The 21,461-nt window shown below is 51.0% G+C and overlaps 1 long non-coding RNA gene across 1 annotated transcript in view; it reads left to right on the forward strand.

The window, feature by feature from the left end:
- The window catches only part of LOC137421966 (uncharacterized), a 74,930-nt gene extending 60,417 nt beyond the window's left edge, over nt 1-14,513 (forward strand). Inside the window, exon 4 of the long non-coding RNA XR_013622635.1 lies at nt 14,455-14,513. This is a non-coding gene — a long non-coding RNA (uncharacterized LOC137421966). The remainder of the gene's footprint in view (nt 1-14,454) is intronic.
- Nucleotides 14,514-21,461: the final 6,948 nt, after the last annotated feature.

The following is a 21,461-nucleotide window of genomic DNA, read 5'->3' on the forward strand; positions in this document are numbered from 1 at the left end:
CTTGTGGACTAATTATGGGACGCCCTTTGACCTTTACACAGCTCCGGAGGCAGGGGCGCAGAATAACAATAATAATAATAATAAAGCACACAATCAAAAAAAAATACAGTCCTCATATCCGCAACAATATATATATATATATATATATATATATATATATATATATATATATATATATATATATATATATATATATATATTGTTGTGGTTTTTAGAACCCTCCACTTGGTAAATTTTTGTAAATGTTCCCTTATAAATAATCCCCTATAAATACTCCCATTTTTGGTGTAAAGGTCAAAGGTCGCACCCTAGTTAGGCCACGAGCAACACGTAGCAATCATAGGCTTCTTGTTTAGTTATTTCATTAATATGTGTTTCAGGTAAGGATCTGTTTCCAATAGTTTGACTCTGCGTTGTATTAATCAAATAACCTAGGCCCCTTCAATTATCCCCAATCTCTCTCTAGCAAGCAAGCAAGAAGTCGCCCAGAAACATCGGCAGAGAAGAGAAGACGTCATCGGCTGAGCATCGTTGCTTATTATATGGAAATGTGATGACTGTGCACTGGATGGTGCTGATTGTGTATTTTGGTGCTTTGGGTGCTTTTGGTGCTTATTGGTGCTGGTGGTATCGGTGCAGTGCAGTGTATGCCTTTCCTCTTATCAAACCATCTTCTTTTGTTTCCCAAAAGACAGGTCCTGGGTTCGCGTTTGTAAATACCAAATAGTGTCTTTGTAAATAATGCTCCCCACCGTCCATGTGGAGTTTGAGAATTAATTCCGTGATTCGGTTATCCTGTGGGCGTGAATCAGTTAGATAGAATGCAACGCAGCAGGCGGGACATACTTAGTTGTTTTAAAAAATGTCGCACTCAGGGTAAAGTTAATAGTAGAGGGTTACCACACCTGAGTGTCACACTAAGTTAAAGTTCTTTCGGGTGGGGGCGGCCCTGGAGGTAATGACGGTGCAGTGTTGTGGTTTTTAGAACCCTCCACTTGGTAAATTTTTGTAAATGTTCCCTTATAAATAATCCCCTGTAAATACTCCCATTTTTGGTGTGAAGGTCAAAGGTCGCACCCTAGTTAGGCCACGAGCAACACGTAGCAAACCATAGGCTTCTTCTTTAGTTATTTCATTAATATGTGTTTCAGGTAAGGATCTGTTTCCAATAGTTTGACTCTGCGTTGTATTAATCAAATAACCTAGGCCCCTTCAAGTATCCCCAATCTCTCTCTCCAAAGTGCCAGTAGCCGTATTGCCGTCGTCGCTGCCTTTTGGTTTGCTAGCCCCAAGCCGCCATAAGCCACGTGGCAGAATGGGAGAAAAAGGGAAGCACGGCCAGGAACATAGGCGTGGCCCCATCAACGCGTCACGAGGGGAGGTAACAATGAACCCTCGTGACCAATCCGGGCCGAGGCGTGTTCACCGGTAGGCGGAGCAAAGCGGACGCGGCTTGATACGCGAGGCTTGCAATAAAAGCGCAAGCGCAAAGCCCTTTCACGCAGAGAGCAGATGCGGGGGAGATCGGCAGATGCGAGGGGAGAAGATCGGCAAAAGATCGGCCAATGTGAGAGAACAGCGCAGAGGCGGCGAATATAAGAACATTGTGTGGAGGATCGCTTGGGACGATCGGTTTTGACACGAACCGCCGATGGTTTTGAGAGCGTTCGGCACGCTATACGTATGCGCTTTCCAGCCCCTCGCATTTGTAAGGTCCGGTCGCACGCCAATGACGCCAGCTGCCTGCCATTCTTCGCGGCGGACCCGGAGCCTGGAACCATCTGCCTGGACCTTCCTCCCCTACCAGCTACCATTCCATGTGAGTCTGTCTGTTTGTCCTGGGCGTGTTATATAAGAGTGTATAAGGTTGCCCTATGTCCTTTTATTTCCTCTTCTTGTATATTCCCTTCTTTCGTTTCCTCTTGTAGTTAGTTAATAAACCATATTTGTTCTTCCTTCACCCTTATTATTCTTTGGTTCCTCTCATCCGGTCGCTTTAGTCTTTTCCCCATTGAGTACCTGTGGCACGATTTGGCCAACCGCTTTAAATCGGGTTAGTCCTTTTGTTAACGGCCTGAGTCGTGGCTCGCTTCACTCGGCGTGTCCATTACAGCCGCGGCTCGGGCGGGGCTCATTTCCTCGCTTACCAGAAGGCGCTGGTAATTAGGCAATAGGAACAATTGGCCTACCACCCTATTAAGCGCTGACCGGAAGTGACGTCATAGCTCCAGGACCGGAGACGGCCAGCTTAATAGACGAGGGGATTACCCCCCCCCCCTCGGTAAGGGGAGCGCCATGCTCTGAGATCCGTAACAATATATGTATGTATATATATATATATATATATATATATATATATATATATATATATATATATATTGTAGCGGCTGCCGCTGGGTGTTCACAATCGCCTTGCACCTATCAAGGACGCGGAGCGATCACCATGCCGGGCTCGTCCAGGACGCCCGGGCAGGCCCGCGCTCAACTTGCCAGGCCTCGGTCGGGACGCCCGGGCATGCCCGGGCATGCCCGGGCAGGCTCGCCCTCAACTTGCCAGGCCGCAGCCAGGACGCTGGGCCACGCCCCCTGGCGCCGGGCCTGGGCAAACCCCCTGGGTTAATAGATATATATTGCTGACCGATAAACGGGTTTTCAGAGTGCCTGAGTGTTTGATTTCAATAAAGCAACTCAGATGAATTCCAGCTTTTTGTCGCGTCCATTCTTCTGATCGACGTGGGAGCCCCAGCTCCTTCATTGGTGACCTATCGACATGGACACGGCAGTCGCCCTTAAACTGCCTACCTTCTGGGAGGCTCACGCTGCGGTTTGGTTCGCACAGGCAGAGTCCCTGTTCGCCCTGCGAGGCATCACGGCCGACGACACCCGCTTCCACCATGTGGTAGCTGCGCTCGGGTCGGCTACCGCAGCCCACGCCCTGAGCCTCCTCGAAAGCCCGCCAGCCGCTGACAAATACGGCGCGATTAAGCAGCTTCTCCTCGATGCTTTCGCCCTCCCATCGGCGGAACGCGCACGGCGCCTGCTCGAACTGCCTGAGCTCGGCGACACGCGCCCTTCCGAGCGAATGGACTACATGCTTTCACTGCTCGGCGAGCACTCTCCGGCATTCCTGTTCCGGGAGCTGTTCCTCCGTCAGCTGCCTAACCCGGTACGCCTCGCCCTGGCAAGCACGACGATCACAGATCCCCGGGCCCTTGCCAGAGAAGCCGACAAGATCTCCGCTGCAGGACGGCGCATCGCAGCGGCGACATGGGACCCACCGCCGTCCGACGCAACAACCATGGCGCCCGAGCACCCGGCACGGTCGACGGCCGAACTGCCGACGCAATTGGCGGCCGCTCTACCGTGCCGACCACCTCCACCCGACCAAGCGTGGTGTTACTATCATGCCAGGTTCGGACAAAAGGCCCGGACATGCCGACCCCCGTGCACCTTCGGCAGGCCGGGAAACGGCCGGGCCGGCGTTCATTACCAGCCATGAGCGCCGGCCATACGGGCAACTTACTGTTCATCACGGATAAAGCGTCCGGACGGCGCTTCCTGTGCGACACCGGCGCCCAACTGAGCGTCATACCCGCCTCTGACCAGGACAGGCAATCCGCGGTTTGCGGCCCCTCCTTAGTTGCGGCCAACGGATCGACTATCCGCACCTTCGGCCCGCGCAACGTCACCCTCTGCTTCGGCGGCCAACGCTTTGCTTGGACGTTTGTAACCGCCAACGTGCCCGTGGCTCTGCTAGGCGCCGACTTCCTCTGCGCACACGGACTGCTGGTGGACGTCCAACGGCGTCGTTTAATCAACGCCGAAACCTTCAGCTCCCTGGTATGCACATTGAGCAGCTCCGCGCCGACCGAGCTGGCATGCGCCGTCCCGGCGGCGAACGAGTTTGCTCGCCTGCTCACGGAGTTCCCGGCCCTCACGCGGCCGACGTTTTCGGCCGTCGCAGTACGGCATGGGATCGAGCACCACATACCAACCACGGGCCCGCCGGTCTACGCCAGGGCCCGCCGCCTCGACCCAGCCAAGCTCGCCGTAGCGAAGGCCGAATTCGACGCGTTGGAGCACCTCGGCATCGTGCGGCGCTCCGATAGCGCGTGGGCCTCGCCACTGCACATCGTGCCAAAGCCGGGGGGTGGATGGCGCCCGTGTGGCGACTACCGCCGTCTCAATGACGCTACCACCCCCGACAGGTACCCGATCCCACATATCCAAGACTTCTCCGCCCGTCTGGCGGGACGGGTCATTTTTTCGAAAATTGATCTCATACGGGGATATCACCAGGTACCTGTCAGGGCGGCCGACGTCCCTAAAACGGCAGTCATCACGCCGTTCGGCTTATTCGAATTCTTGCGGATGCCGTTTGGTCTCAAGAACGCGGCTCAGGCGTTCCAGCGCTTGATGGACGGCGTGCTGCGTGACCTGCCGTTCCTTTTCGTTTACCTGGACGACATCCTCGTCGCCAGCACGTCCCGGGCCGAGCACCTCCTCCACCTCCGAACACTGTTCGAGCGCCTCAGCGAGCACGGCCTCATCGTCAACCCGGCCAAATGCCACTTCGGCACGACGGCCGTTGATTTTTTGGGCCACCACATCACCAAGAACGGGGCCGTGCCGCTGCCAACCAAGGTCGAGGCCATCACCACGTTCCCGCGTCCCCGCACCATAAAGGCCCTGCAGGAATTCCTGGGAATGGTGAATTTTTATCACCGCTTCGTGCCCCGCGCTGCTCACCTCATGCGGCCCCTCTACGAAGCCCTCCGGAGCAAGCCGGCCAAGCACGACATCGTCTGGTCCGCAGCAATGGATGCGGCCTTCCAAAGCTCAAAGCGGGCCCTCGCCGACGCAACACTGCTCGCTCACCCGGTGCTCAACGCTCCCATCGCCCTCACCACGGATGCCTCCGACTACGCGGTGGGCGCCGTACATGAGCAATGGGTGAACGGGGTTTGGCAGCCACTCGCTTTTTTTCAGCCGGCAGCTCCGGCCGAACGAGCTCAAATACAGCACGTTTGACCGGGAGCTCCTCGGTCTACACCTGGCCGTCCGCCATTTCCGCCACCTCCTGGAGGGCCGACCTTTCACGGCATTCGTCGACCACAAGCCGTTGATTTACGCCATGGCCAAGGTCACGGAGCCATGGTCGGCCCGCCAACAGCGCCACCTCTCCGCCGTGTCGGAGTTTACCACGGACATCCGGCACGTCGCCGGCAAAAACAACGCCGTGGCCGACTGTCTTTCCCGAGCCAGCGCGAACGCGGTCCACCTGGGCGTGGATTTTGCGCTTATGGCGGCGGACCAAACCACCGACACCACGGTGCAAGCCCTCCGGGCGGCGGACACGGGCCTCCGCCTGGCCGACATCCCCTGCGCGGACACTGTCCTGCTCTGCGACGTCTCCCAAGGCCAGCCTCGCCCCATCGTGCCCGTCACCTGGCAACGCCGCATCTTCGCCTCCCTCCACGGCCTTTCCCACCCGGGCCGGAAAGCTTCCCAGAAGCTGGTGTCGGCGCGTTTCGTCTGGCACGGCCTTCGTCGGGACGTCCGCGATTGGACCAGCGCCTGCACGGCCTGCCAACGGGCCAAGGTCCACCGACACACCCAGGCCCCGCTGGCACCTTTCACCGTGCCCGAACGACGTTTCGACCACGTCAACGTGGATCTGGTGGGCCCCCTCCCCCCGTCACGGGGGTTCACACACCTGCTCACCATGGTGGACAGGACCACCAGGTGGCCGGAGGCCGTTCCCCTCGTCTCCACCACCACCGCCGACGTGGCGCAGGCTTTCATCGCCACCTGGGTCGCCCGCTTCGGCGCACCGGCGGACATCTCGTCAGACCGTGGACCACAGTTCACCTCCGAGCTGTGGGGCGCGGTTGCCCGCAACCTGGGGGTCAAGCTCCACCGTACTACGGCCTACCACCCCCAAGCAAACGGGTTGTGCGAGCGATTCCACCGCTCCATGAAGGCCGCGCTCATGGCCGGCCTTCAAGACGGCGGTTGGGCCGACCGGCTGCCGTGGGTCCTTTTGGGCCTTCGCACGGCCCCCAAGGAGGACCTCCAGGCATCCACCGCCGAGCTGGTCTATGGCCAGGTGCTACGCGTCCCGGGCGAATTCGTGCCCGACGCTACCAGTCCCTGGTCCGCAGCTCACCAGCGCTCGGACCTCCAGGAGGCCGCCCGACGGTTTGCCCCCGTGCCAACATCCCACCACGGTGACCCCCAGTCCTACGTCCCCCCAGCACTCCGCACAGCGGAGTATGTTTTTGTGCGTCACGACGCACATCGGTGGCCACTCCAGCCGCCGTACGACGGGCCCTTCCGGGTGCTACGACGGGACGACAAGTCGTTCGTCATCGACATCGGCGGCAGGTCGGACCGGATTACAGTGGACCGCCTCAAGCCGGCGCACGTGGACGTCGACCACCCACCACGGGTGGCCCTTCCGCCGCGGCGAGGCCGCCCCCCGTCCACGGGGCCCCCCACTCGACCGCCCACCACCTCACCGGACCCCCTCCCACGACCCGCCAGGGGTCGCTTCGGCCGGGTCATCAGGACCCCCCTCAAGTTGACCCTGCCGGTGCAAGTCGATTCTGGGGGGACGTGTGTAGCGGCTGCCGCTGGGTGTTCACAATCGCCTTGCACCTATCAAGGACGCGGAGCGATCACCATGCCGGGCTCATCCAGGACGCCCGGGCAGGCCCGCGCTCAACTTGCCAGGCCTCGGTCGGGACGCCCGGGCATGCCCGGGCATGCCCGGGCAGGCTCGCCCTCAACTTGCCAGGCCGCAGCCAGGACGCTGGGCCACGCCCCCTGGCGCCGGGCCTGGGCAAACCCCCTGGGTTAATAGATATATATTGCTGACCGATAAACGGGTTTTCAGAGTGCCTGAGTGTTTGATTTCAATAAAGCAACTCAGATGAATTCCAGCTTTTTGTCGCGTCCATTCTTCTGATCGACGTGGGAGCCCCAGCTCCTTCAATATATATATATATATATATATATATATATATATATATATATATATATATATATATATGTTGGAACCCATCTGTGGATCGGTCCCATCGGCTGATGGGTCTGAGCCATCTGTGGATGCACGAGAAATGACAATGCAGACCCATCGGCCGATGGGTCTGCGCCATCTGCGGATGTGTTGTTCACCTTGAAGGAATGTGTATGCATCAATGGTGGATGAGTATGTTTATTTGAACCTAAAAATAAGCAATTGATGTCATAAATGTTTATAAAGCAGTCCGTGACATGTGGTTTGTTGATAACCGTTTGTCGATAAGATAAAAATAAGATAATATTTTTAGGTTCAAATAAACATACTCATCCACCATTGATGCATACACATTCCTTCAAGGTGAACAACACATCCGCAGATGGCGCAGACCCATCGGCCGATGGGTCTGCATTGTCATTTCTCGTGCATCCACAGATGGGTCAGACCCATCGGCCGATGGGACCGATCCACAGATGGGTTCCAACATATATATATATATATATATATATATATATATATATATATATATATATATATATATATATATATATATATATATATATATATACATACATATATATACAAGAGGGGCAGTCAATAAGTAACCTTAAAATATGTTTCACAACTTGTTTATTGCATGTACGTGTTGCAACTGTGCAACTATTGCAACTGTGTTGTTTTTCAACAGAATCTCCATTGTGTTCAATGCATATTTTCAAGCACTTTACTTAGGCCTGGATTCCTCTAGATGACATCCAGGCATACATATGCATAAAATCCAGGCATAATACACATATACACACACACACACACACACACACACACACACACACACACACACACACACACACACACACACACACACACACACACACACACACACACACACACACACTAACACACACACACACACACACACACACACACACACACAATTTACGTATCAAACGATACATTTTATGAAACGGGAAACCTAAGGGGGGAGGGGAGGGGGAGGGGAGGGGAGGGGAGGGGAGGGGGAGGGGAAGGGGTAGGGGGGAGGGGTAGGGGGGGAGGGGAAGGGGTAGGGGTAGGGGGGAGGGGGAAAAGGGAGGGGTAGGGTGGAGGGGGAAGGGGGAGGGAAGGGGAGGGCCAGTCAACAATGGCGTTGCAGTTCTCATGGTCGGAGAACAGCACAACAATCGCGACATCGTCCTGAATCTTCGCAACAGCACGAAGTGGATTTTGGAGACTCACCGATCCTGTGACGCCCTCCAGTACCGGCGTTGCCGGGTGGGGGAAGCGAGACCCGTACATTCCCAACCCGTACATTCGCCCTCTCGACTCAAACTCACTCGGACAAAAGCCTCGCACAAATTACACCGTGAAGGCCCAATGGCCATGTCTATGCCACAAATCAAGTACGTGAACGAGTCGGGCGCACTGAATTGAAAATATATAGAACGCTCATACTCCGTGAAAAGTGAAGCCAACTGGCGGCGGAGATGGAACATCACGTGATCGCTCTGAGCGAATCAGCGCGCTGCTCTGCCACCGGTCAGAATCCGTATAATATTCCTCGCTGAAAAAAAACATGCTATCTATGCTAAAGCATGCTAAATCATGCTAAATCATGCTAAATGCTAATCATGCTAAAATCTATGCTACTTGCTGTGAGTTTATGGCGGCAAGGAAAATCACATGATCGCGTCACGAACATCATTCGTCATCACGTGATCGTGATCGTCATCAATGAGCGCGAATGAGCGAATGAGCGCGCTGGAAATTTTCCTTCCTTACTTATGGCGTAAATAAATATACTGCCGTAAATATGGTACATTATTAAAAAATAAATGTACTACAATATTTTGAAATTTTCATTGGTTGCGAGGAGACGGCAGCATGTAAAAACCGTTTGAATATTTGAAATACAGTTTGATCCAGAGGTAAGTGGTATGGTCTTGCTGGTTGGTGGACACGATATGTGTAAGGGAAATTATTTTGGTCCTGCCCATAGCTGCCTCGCTCGGTCCCGCCCACAGCGACCTCGCTCGGTCCCGCCCACAGCGACCTCGCCCGGCCCCGCCCACAGCGACCTCGCTCGGTCCCGCCCACAGCGACCTTGCTCGGGTCCCTCCCACAGCGGCATCACTCCGCCCTACACGGCACTATCTATATATTATTCGTACAATGCCGGGTACTTCTGCTCGCTGAAAAAAAATCTATGTGAAACATGCTACTATCTATGCTAAATCATGCTAAATCATGCTAAATGCTAATCATGCAGAAGTACCCGGCAAAAACGCAATTGCTTTTCGCTCTGAAATACGTGCGAACGCGTAACTGAGTTAATGGCGGCAACGAACATCACGTGATCGCTCTGAGCGAATCAGCGTGCTGCTCTGCTACCGGTCAGATTCCGGTCATAATATTTCGCGCTGGGGTAAAAATATGGTAAAAAAATATTATGAAATCAATTTTTAGGTCGGCCATGTTCGTCCCAGGCTCAATGGCCATGTCTGTGCCAAATATCAAGTACGTGAGCCTCTCCGTTTAGGAGTCTACCGGTAACATTACACACACACACACACACACACACACACACAAACTGTGTTATATATATATATATATATATATATATATATATATATATATAATATATATAGGAAGAGGGAGATGGAGAGAGGAAGAGGGAGAGAGGAAGAGAGGGAGGGAGATGGAGAGAGAGGGAGAGGGAGAGAGAAAGAGAGAGGAAGAGGGAGAGAGAGAGGGAGAGAGGGAGGAAGAGGGAGATGGAGAGAGGGAGAGGGGAGAGAGAGGAGAGAGAGGACGAGAGGGAGGGAGATGGAGAGAGAGAGAGAGGGAGAGGTGGAGAGAGAGGGAGAGAGAGAGGGAGAGAGAGGAAGAGGGTGAGGAAGAGGGGAGAGAGAGGGAGAGGGGGAGAGAGAGGGAGATGGAGAGAGAGGGAGAGGGAGAGGTGAAGAGAGAGTAAGAGGAAGATAGAGAGAGAGAGAGAGAGAGAGAGAGAGAGAGAGAGAGGGAGAGGGGGAGAGAGGAAGAGAGAGAGAAGAGGAAGAGAGAGGAAGGGAGATGGAGAGAGAGAGAGAGAGAGAGAGAGAGAGAGAGAGAGAGAGAGAGGGAGAGAGAGGGAGAGGGAGAGAGAGAAGAGGAGAGAGAGGGGGAGAGAGAGGAAGAGAGAGAGAGAGGGGGAGAGAGATGGAGAGATGGAGGGAGATGGAGAGAGAGAGGGAGAGATGGAGGGAGATGGAGAGAGAGTGGGAGAGGTGGAGAGAGAGGAAGAGAGAGGGAGAGAGGGAGAGAGGAAGAAAGGGATGAAGAGAGGGAGAGAGGGAGAAAGGGATGAAGAGAGAGGGAGAGAGGAGAAAGGGATGAAGAGAGGGAGAGAGGGAGAAAGGGATGAAGAGAGAGGGAGAGAGGGAGAAAGGGATGAAGAGAGAGAAGAGGGAGAAAGGGATGAAGAGAGAGAAGAGGGAGAGAAGAGGGAGAGAGAGAGAGAGGAAGAGGAGGGAGAGGGGGAGTTAGAGAGGGAGACAGGGAGAGAGGGATGAAGAGGGAGAGAGGGAGAGGGAGATTTTTTGGGAATGACCTGGCCTCTCGAAAGTATGGGCCCAAGGGTTGAAGACCAATTAAAAGATGGCAGATTTTGCGGTAACTGAGAGGCAATAGTTTTGAGACTGACGGTAACACGGTGTACTAACCCTAACACCTCCCCCACGTAGCATTACGAGATTATAAAAACCCGTTTTCCATATAGCTCGTAGGTTAAGTGTTACAAAGATCAATTTTAATTTATAGAGTGCCGTCTGCACCTGGCGAAGTCGGGAGGCACTTCGAGCACGTGGCGCGATTTCTGGCGGGAATTCTGGACCTCACGTGTTTGTGACGTTTTCCATGAATCGTCCTGATTTGAGCGCCGCTGCTTAGCTCCGATGACTACGGACGTGGGCAGGCGCTCACAAAATCCGTTCCACAATTAAGACTCTCGCTCGTGGGTTTCTCGCCGAGCCTTGCAACGTGCGAGACCCCGTCGAGACGTGCCCGTTCTCCGTGCGGGACCCCGAGCGGCTGCAGCCGGCGGCGCCCGGGCGAGGCGGGCCGGCCGATCGATAAATCAATAGGTAATGCGCCCAGGCTGGAGAGCGCGGGAGCGAACGGACGGGATAGAACGAGCTCGGAAGATGGATGGGGCGCGAGCGGTTTGTGCTGTGTTCTGGCCGCGGGTTCAGAGGTCCCGTTCACCTTGGGCTGACAGTGCGAGCAAGTGTAGCCCAGGTCTAAGCTATGTGATCTCAGCATGGACCGACACCTTTAAAAACCAATCTCTCTGAAGCCAATGATGCGGAAACACCGTTGTCCAGGCCTGGTGTTAATTCATGTGAACTCGTGAAAATCCTGGTGACCAATGAACACTTTGTCCTTTGGGTGGTGGTCTGGTGATGCTTAATGGTGATGCTCTGTGCAGAGATTCCTCTGTACTCCCCTCCCTTCTCTCTTCTCCCTCCTCTCTCTCCCCTCTCCCCCTCTTTCACTTCTCTCCAAAAGCCTTGCATTCTAAAGGTTATTTTGTCATGCCAACAAGGCGCAAACACACGCTCCAAAGCTTAAAATGAAGCTTTGTAATGGCGGCTAGAACACTTCCGCCTAGGGGTTGTTACTTCCGCCACCGCAGGTGGATGGAGGGTACGTTTTCACCCCCTGTGTGTTTGTCTGTCTGTCTGTCTGTCTGTCTGTTTGTTTGTTTGTTTGTTTGTGAACAAGGTATCTCAAAAGGTTGTGGACAGATTCGGACGAAATGTGGTGGAGAGGTTGGGTATTTCACAAGGACGAAATGATTCCATTTTTGTGAAGATTCAGATCAGGATCTGAGAATTTTTTTCGTCATTCTTCACCATTGAGAGATAGGCCTAAACCGATATATAACACAATATCTCAAAAATTTATGGACATATTCGGACGAAATTTGGTGGACAGGTTGGGTGTGTGATATGGAAGAATTGACTATTTTTGTGAAGATTCAGATCCAGATCCAAATCACAAAATTGTTCAGTGATTCTTCACCATTGAGAGATAGGGCTTAACCAATATATAACACAATGTCTCAAAAATTTATGGACATATTCGGACGAAATTTGGTGGACAGGTTGGGTGTGTGATATGGAAGAATTGACTATTTTTGTGAAGATTCAGATCCAGATCCAAATCACAAAATTGTTCAGTGATTCTTCACCATTGAGAGATAGGGCTTAACCGATATATAACACAATATCTCAAAAATCTATGGACATATTCGGACGAAATTTGGTGGACAGGTTGGGTGTGTGATATGGAAGAATTGACTATTTTTGTGAAGATTCAGATCCAGATCCAAATCACAAAATTGTTCAGTGATTCTTCACCATTGAGAGATAGGGCTTAACCGATATATAACACAATGTCTCAAAAATCTATGGACATATTCGGACGAAATTTGGTGGACAGGTTGGGTGTGTGATATGGAAGAATTGACTATTTTTGTGAAGATTCAGATCCAGATCCAAATCACAAAATTGTTCAGTGATTCTTCACCATTGAGAGATAGGCCTAAACCGATATATAACACAATGTCTCAAAAATTTATGGACATATTCGGACGAAATTTGGTGGACATGTTGGGTGTGTGACGAGGACAAATCGATTCGAATTTGTAGAAGATCCGAATCTGGATCCGGATACGACATTTTAAAATAATTTCCCAAGTGATTCTTCACCATTGAGTGAGAAGGCCAAAAACGATATATAACATGAAATTTCAAAAAGTTATGGACGGATTATGCCAAAACTTGGTGGATGGGTTGGTTAAGTGACAAGAGCAGGCCAATTAGGTTTTAATTCAGGTTCGAATCCGGATCCGGTCTATCAGTGCAATACAAAACGTAAACAGTTCAGCCTGGCACAGGTGTGCTCTCTACTGAGTGCCGGTCTAGTTGTTTTTGTTAATATTCTGGAGATATCTTTTTGAATTGTGGGACCTCAGTCTATTTGAGAATTTCTCCCATCCGGTTTTCTTGTCGTTGATTGGTCAATCCAGTCTGACATCACTGATGACGTTTAGTTGTGTCAATGAAGCATTTGCTTGAAAGTATCCATCATGCAATGTGGAGTCAACCATTTACACAGGACTCGCCAAAAGCTTTGCATTTTGAAGCTTGTTACCCCACGCAAAGCGAAATGTGGGGTTAGCCAATTGGTTCACTTTGTTTGTCCGTCTGCGTGTCTGCAAATGTCAGTTTATGATCGAGGAACAACTTAATTTCAATTGAATCTTTTATTTTGAACACAAATCAGAACATGAATAGGGAAACAAACCCGTAGTTTAGCAGTACTTTGGTTCTGAATTCGTCCCGTAAAGAAGTCAGATAATTATGTTAGTCTTTTGGCCTGTCTGGCAGCCAATCAAAATTGAAAATAATTCCAAACATTCAATTACTGTTTTTAACTCTTAGATGCAGGCGTCAAAAATCCTACATAAACTCAGCCATTGGGCCTCGGAGGCCCAACGGATGTATTCGTGTCGTTTTTTTTTTTTTTATAGATTTTTTTTCTTTCATATCCTTTTTCAATCCAAGTCGATGCTCATGGATGTGTATTTTCCCAGAAAATGTGAATCATTGATCCTATTAGTTGGAAGAATCCCATACAAGTAATGAATCCTTTTTATTTTTTTTGCAAAACTTTTTTTTTGTTCTTGGTTTTTCAACTTTGTTTTTCCTCTAAAAAGTTGAGGATCATGGAGGAATATTTGCTCAAAAAATATGATTCACTAATCCTTTTATTTTGAATGTATATGTCCGCACTATCAAAAATCCTACACCTATGCAACCATTGGGCCTCGGAGGCCCCACAAATGTATTCGTGTAAAGTTTTTTAATTTTCATATTTTTGTCACTGAATTATTTGTAACCAAGTTATAGGACCATAAAACGAGGCTCATATCAAGAAAATAATGATATAACATAGTAGTACAACAACATTTATGCGGGGCCTCGAAGGCCCCAGGCCTGCATTCGTGTCGGATTTTCAGGTTATAAGTGAAGAATGAAGATTTTCCCACGAGCTTGAATGAAATTTTTTATTTATTTATGTCACTGAATTTTGTGTAACAACATGAAAGTCGGTGAAAATGAGGCTCATTCCCAAAAAAAATTGTACAGCATAGTTTTTGCAAGAAAAAAAACCTTGTGGGCCTCCGAGGCCCAATCACTGCATCCAAGGGTTAAGGACGTCATGAAGGACACAAACAACAGGCACGGAGAACTATCATGTAACGTGCTAAATAAGATGGCCTAAAAGATGGCGGTAAACTTCCAAAAAATTTCAATTTAACTGTGTACCTCAACACTGTAGAACACAAATCGCTTTTTTGACACTTTCAAAATTCTTCTGTTTATCAGCACTTGGACAAAATATTACGGCATTCTACGTCATCACGACCAATCAAATTTGCCGCTTGCAGACCCCGCCCATGTCCTTGTTTCTCAAGATTGCGCAAGGTAAGGTGTTTTATATGCAACCTCTCGTTTATTGTTATCAAATTATTACTATCATCGATCTTGCTGATGATGCCAATAAGACAGAATTGGCACTTGGAGCTTGTATGCCCATGCTGTTTGACCTCAGCGCCAAGGTGCCCGCCTATAGTTTTGATGAGGTTATCATTTTGTTACATGGCCTTGCATTTTGGTCTTGGGGCTAAAGGGCATGTGATCGGATTTGTTGAGCTATGTTGACTTCTTAAAAGCACTTTTGTAGAAAAACAAGTTGAGAACTGCATGCACTTGCTCTTCCATGAACCTCGATCTTGGATGGAATAAGAAAATAAATAAATGACTGTTGCGATAATGACAACTTGTAGAGTTTCCCGAAGGGTTGTTGTTTTCCCTCTCTCACTCTCTTCACCACATTGGGATTTGTCGGTATAAATTGCGAATGGGCCATCATAAAGAATGTATGGGCTTACTTCCACTACAGATGGCTTTACTATGTAGTAGTAGCTCGGCCGGTGCTGTGCTGTGGGGCTGATGGCCTGGAGGAAGGTATGTTGTGATTTTGTTGTTGTGTCCATTGGTTCTTTGGTGTTCTTCCTCGTCTAAGGATAGTTTTTGTATAAGTAATAATATTTTTTTCAATGGTAAAGGATGTATGGATGGTTTGCCAAAAAGTATGCAAAACAAGATAGGGATGGTCACAATAAATGATCATGTGAAACCATCCCGACACACGCACGCGCACGCACACGCACACGCAGTCATACTGCATACGCACACACACGCACACACACACGCACACGCACATGCACTCACACTGCACACAAACACACACACACACGCACATGCACACGCACATGCACATGCGCACACACACACACACACTGCACACACACTCACTGCACACACACACACACACACACACACACACACACACACACACACACACACACACACACACACACACACACACACACTGCACACACACTCACTGCACAGACACACACACACACACACACACGCACACACAGCACAACCACACTGCACACACACACACACACACACACACACACACACACACACACACACACACTGCACGCACACACACACACACACACACACACACACACACACTGCACACACACACACACACACACGCACACACGCACACACAGCACAACCACACTGCACAACCACACTGCACACACACACACACACACACTGCACACACACACACACACACACACACACACACACACACACACACACACACACACACACACACTGCACACACACACACGCACTGCCCACGCACACACACACTGCACACACACACTGCACACACACACACACACACACTGCACACACACACACACACACACACACACACACACACACACACACACACACTGCACACACACACACACACACACACACACACACACACACACACACACTTCAGCTCGTGTTTGTGGTGATTGCGTGATTGACTTGTGAACCCAAATCCAGGAAGATGTGCCATTTACAGGGGACAACGATTAATTCAAAGATGTACAGGATGGTTTTACAAGATCATTTCTTGTGACCATCCCTACCTTGTTTACATGTTTTTTTGGAACGAAAGTTGATCACGAAAATATCATTGGTCATATGGTGTGGCAGGCATATTGGATTGAAGGAAGATGTCTGTGGTAGAGCAATATGTAGGGCAGTTAGATCTGAGTAGGTAACATGCTTTGTGTGTCGCGGTGAGGAAAACTACCCTGTAATAAGTTCCTGTATAGGCGTTTTGTCGGTTAAGATGTATAATTGTGAATCTACCAGGAGGTTCGAGTGATAGGTAGTGTAGGGATTAATGAGTAGCGCCCTTGTATGTCTCAGCTGGTTAGGCAAACCTTTGTCCCTTTTGGCACTGCACACCACTTAGACATTAGTTAGGACCTTTAGTGCAACACTAAATAACGCCCTCCCCCCTGACATGACTTAGGAAGAAATCAGGCCAGGACACCGCCGATAATGGCCGCCGCCACCTACACCTCCGGACAGGCCGATCCACCTTGAGTACCACGCCCAGGAGGGCTGTGCTCGTTTGGCGCGAATGGACGCGGGAGGCACGAAACGGGTCGACAGAGGGCGGGAAGTTACGAGGCTCTGATTGGTTGGCAGCGTGCCAAAGCTGACGTCACCGGCCGGGGATATTAACGAGGCTCAGCGCCATTTTCGGGCAGTTTGGCAGTTGATGAACGAGCGCCGAACGCCAGTTGGTTCGCAGTTGAGCAGGAGTACTGTTAGACGAGTTGGTTCGCTGTTCACGGCCTGAATAGACGAGTCGAGTTGAGTTGTGAGTTGGATCCCGAGTTGAGAGGGCAGTTCGTTCGAGTGCGCAGAGTTGGACTTTTCGTGCGCAGAGTTGAGTCACGAGCGCCGAACGCGATTGGGACAGTTGGTTTTGATCCAGAGAGTTGAGTTCGCAGAGACGAGGACTGTGGTTCGAATCGACCTCGTGTGGAGCCGCTGGCCTGCGTTGGGTGCTTTGGAGCTTGGTGCACGGACCTCGTGGGCGGCGAGAGGATCGGAGCTCGGAGCTCGGCCCACTTCGTGTGCAAACGATCGGAGCGTGGAGCGGGGCCTGGTGGCGGCCGAGGGGGGCCGTGTTACACGCAAGATTACAGACCAGATAAGACCGAGCTCCGCGTTCACCATTACACGACGAACGTGTTCTTTTCATTAATTCATATTCCCTCGTCTTGTCTCCATCTGTGTGTGTGTGGGATCCCAAATTAGGCATTAGATTTACCGGCGCGTGTTTTTTTCCTGTCCTTGCTTTCATTTAATAAATCCTTGCATTACTTTTGTACATATACCTGAACGCAGTTTTCCGGGTGCTTAATTTAATGGATAAGGCTGCAGGGGTCTCGCCGCTCCCCTCCATCCTCCGTTTACGTAGCTTTGGTTTCGGAATCTGTCATTGAGTTTTCGCCTCAGGGGTTAAAGCAATGGTTCCCAACCTGTGGTACGCGTACCACTGGCCAAACAGGCGTGAGTGGGAATGCACGCTGGAATTGGTCGTGAGGCACGTGGTGGGGTGTGCGAGTGAAAGCACACCTGTGATGGTCACAGAGGAGGTGACCGAGGAAGGGGCGCGAAGAGGTGTGTTGGTGAGGTGTGCGAGCGACGAATGTGTGCCAAGGTGTTCGGTGGTCAGGTGTGTGACCAAGGCTGTGAGCGGAATGAGTGTACCGAGGTGTGTAAGGAAAGGTACGAGGAGAATGGGAACAGCTGCATGTATGAGCAAGAAAGGGGTAGCGTATGCTTGTAAGAATCCAGGTGAAGCGTCGACGGTAACCGGTTTAGCGGTTAGAGCGACTTATAGCCGAATCGGGCCCTCGGTGCATGCCGGGCTTCGCGTGCCGCGAGAACCAGCGGGGATCCGAGCCACGGCGGGTTCGAAAGGACCGCCGTGCGCGATCCACGCTGGGCCTCGCGTGGAACGGCCGCGTCCGGGCTCCACTAGGCGGAGCGGGCGGCTCGATAGGAAGGGTCGTCATGGCGACCACTTTCTATTGAGACGTGCCGGCAGGTCGAGATCGGGACATTGGATGGCTCCACGCCGAGGTGGTGCGGGGGATCTCGGCCCGGGTAAGCCCCCGCCCCTGCCCCGAATGCGGGACGCATCCAGCCGCCGGCACAAAAGAATCCGCGTTCATTGCTCGGCTGTACGAAGCCGGGCTGTAGACGTGAATTGGCGCACCGAGAGGATGTAATAAGTAGACGGGTGATGAGGATAGTGTTTTGGCCCCGAAATTAGAAAAAAAGCAAAATTTGATGATGGTATGGGTAGAATTGGCAGTAAATGGAAAATTTTTGAATTGGTTGGAATTTGGACGAGCAAAATTTATAGTGAGAGACCCCCGATGTGGTGGGATGGCAAATCCACCATCCCTCACAGTGGGGCAAATGCGCACTAGTTACGGGGTGTATGGCAGTGAAAACTAGCCCGGGTGGGTTAGGATATTGATAGGGCCCTAGAAGATGACATTAGGTAACGTTAAGGTTAGTTAGTGACTGATACCTGTAGTGGGGACGCAGGTAGTTTAGTGTGGATGATAATGACGTGGGAGCGCAATAGTTTAAAGGGACGACTGGGAAGCGCAAGTTTCAGAGGGGAGTAGTTAGCTGAGATGATGCCGTGTGTTTGAGAATTGAACAGGTGTGATTGCACAGGTGTGCAACTGAACAGGTGTGTGGAGCAGTGTATGAGGGAGTAGTGGTGATTGCGTGTTGTGTTGACCAAATGGTCCAGGAAGAGGAGGAGGGTGCAGGTGGCACCAGGTAGGATTGCACAGGTGTGCAACGACAGGTGAATGAAAGACAGGTGTATGGAATAAATGGTATGGAGTATTGGAATGGATGGTCGTGGAGTGAGTATGGTGGAAATTGTGGAGTGGAGTGGATGGTGCGAAGGTGTGAATGGGGGAAGAATGGACCCCCATCACCGATACCCGGGGCGGGTAGTGTAAGTGTTAGGTAGAGGGTATAGGTAAATTGTGGTTGGATATTGGCATCTGTGGTGCGGGTGAAAGAATGGTCTTTGGATGGGTGCATTAGTGTTGTGGAAATGGCTGGGCGTGTAGCCTGTTAGTGTGTGTAGTTGGTTGGGCGCTCCACCACTGTAAGGATGTCGGCCAGGTGAGGCCGCAGGTGGGCTCTGGGAGCCGGTAGTAGTTGTTGTGGATGGGGCCCGAGGATCCGGAGGACGGACCCGGGTAGCCCAGTGCCAGAGGGCACCGAGTGGGGTGACAGAGCCAGGAGGGGCCTGCCCCAGTTAGATAGGTTAGGGTGAGGAGGTAGGTAAGCTCGGGTGGCAACTACAGTGGTGGAGGTGTGCAGGTGGGTAGACCTGCTGGGAGAGTTACACGTCGCAGCCCAGAAATTGTGCGAGGGCACCGGGAGATGAATCGGGGGAGTGAGACCCCAAATTGAGAAGCACCACAGTTTGGTCAATGGGAATTGGTTATTAGAACCCATAGTGTAAGTTGGCCAATGGATTGGCAGGGAAAGACCCCGGGTAGTGTAAAGTGTGTTAAAGTCATTTAGAAAATAGTTAGGATGAAGGATCTCCTCGCACCATCTGCATCCACTCGCCTGAGGTGACAGGTACTCCACACCATGCCATGTTTTGATTATTTTTTATGATGCAAATGTTTGGATTGTGAGACGCATCATGACGTGGGTGTGACATTGTGCGTAATTTCATCTCCCCCTCCTTATGAGGATTGATGATGAATTGGTGATGGCAAATTTTGAAGTAGAGGGATTGTGGAGACGAATTTGGTATAGGGGAAATATGGGGAAGACGTGACAGTAGTGACGAATTTGTAAATGGGTAGATTTTTGTACATATGGGGTAAGGGCAAGGGTAGGGTAGGTGACAGGGGGGTGACGTATGGTAGAGACGAGCTTTCTCACTTCGCCCTCCGTACGCATTTCGCCTTGCATTGCCTTATTGACGTGTACCCTTGTGACCTTACTCCTCGCTCAATTGTCTTTCTTTTGTCTCCCACATGACCTGTGCGCCGTTGGGCGCCGAGGGGAGCGTACGTGGGTCGGCCATTGTGCGCCCGAAATTCCCAGAACCAGCTGTCTGCATCGATGCACCACATTATGGACCACATGTCTGTGGCCGAGCACCACTTATGGACCCCATGGGTTGGGGCATGGCCCCTCTGCTGGAACCGGCCATGAGGGCCCGAAATCTTGCTGGCGGACCTTGGCCACAGGGCACCGATGCCCCACAGGTGAACCACACATAGTCGGCCCTGTGGGCCATAAATAAAGCAAATAAAAAGGACACATTGGGCACACTTTATTGAAAATAGGCCGCCAGTAAGCAAAGCAAAAGAATGACAACATCTGGAAGACCAAATAATAATAACCAGCAGAGGGAGCCGAAGAGCAAGAGATCACCTGCAGGGTTAGGGGTTGTTGAATTTATTTTATTGTTGAACATTGATGAACAATGGTGACTGCACCGATTGGTGCTTGGGCTTGTATTGGTGCGTTTTTGGGTGCGTTCATGGTGCGTCGATGCAGAGCAGACTGTCTCCCCCCCAGAAAGAACAATCACAGGTCCTGGGTTAGTTTTGTAAATAAAAATAGCGTCATTGTAAATAATGCTTCCCACCGTCAGTGTATAGTTTGAAGACCATTCCGCAATTCGGTTAACTGTGGGCGTAAGTCTGTTAGGCAGGGTGCAATGGAGCAGCGGGACACATTTATTTATGTTTTAAAACTGTCGCACTCAGGGTCAGGTTAAAAGTAGAGGGGACTACACCTACGTGTCACACTAAAAGTAAAAGTTGTAGGCCCGGGACGTGCCTAAGAGGAGGAGGGTGCAGTGTTGCGGATATGAGGACTGTATATTTTTTTTGATTGTGTTGTATTGTGGTAAATTGGTGTGAATTATTATTATTGTTGTTATTGTTATTCTGTGCCTCCTGCCTCCGGAGCTGTGTAAAGATCAAAAGGGCGTTCCATAATTAGTCCACAAGCATACACGTCAGCCAATCATAGAATATCCATGTTCGATAGTTATATCTTATTCTGTGTTTTAGGATAAGGCTGTGTCTCCCATTAATAGAAATACTCCATTGCACCAGTGAAAGAGATAGATTCCCTTCATTCCCACTCCCAAAACTTCCATTCCCATTCCCAAAACCTCCCTTCCAATTGCCTTCCGCATTTTGGGCGGTTTTCTTCAACCACCATTGGCCACGAGGTAGGGTTGGGGAAGAAAGGCGTGTCTCCACCTCGTCATAGAGGGGAGGAGTGAGCCAGCCCCACTCGACCAACCATGAGCCAGGGGTTTGGCTAGAGAGGGCGGAGGAAGAGCGATCGGGGAGGTTCGCAAAGGT

Source organism: Myxine glutinosa, chromosome 2, assembly GCF_964187855.1.
Source record: "Myxine glutinosa chromosome 2, kmMyxGlut1.1, whole genome shotgun sequence".
NCBI classification, from domain to species: domain Eukaryota; kingdom Metazoa; phylum Chordata; class Myxini; order Myxiniformes; family Myxinidae; genus Myxine; species Myxine glutinosa.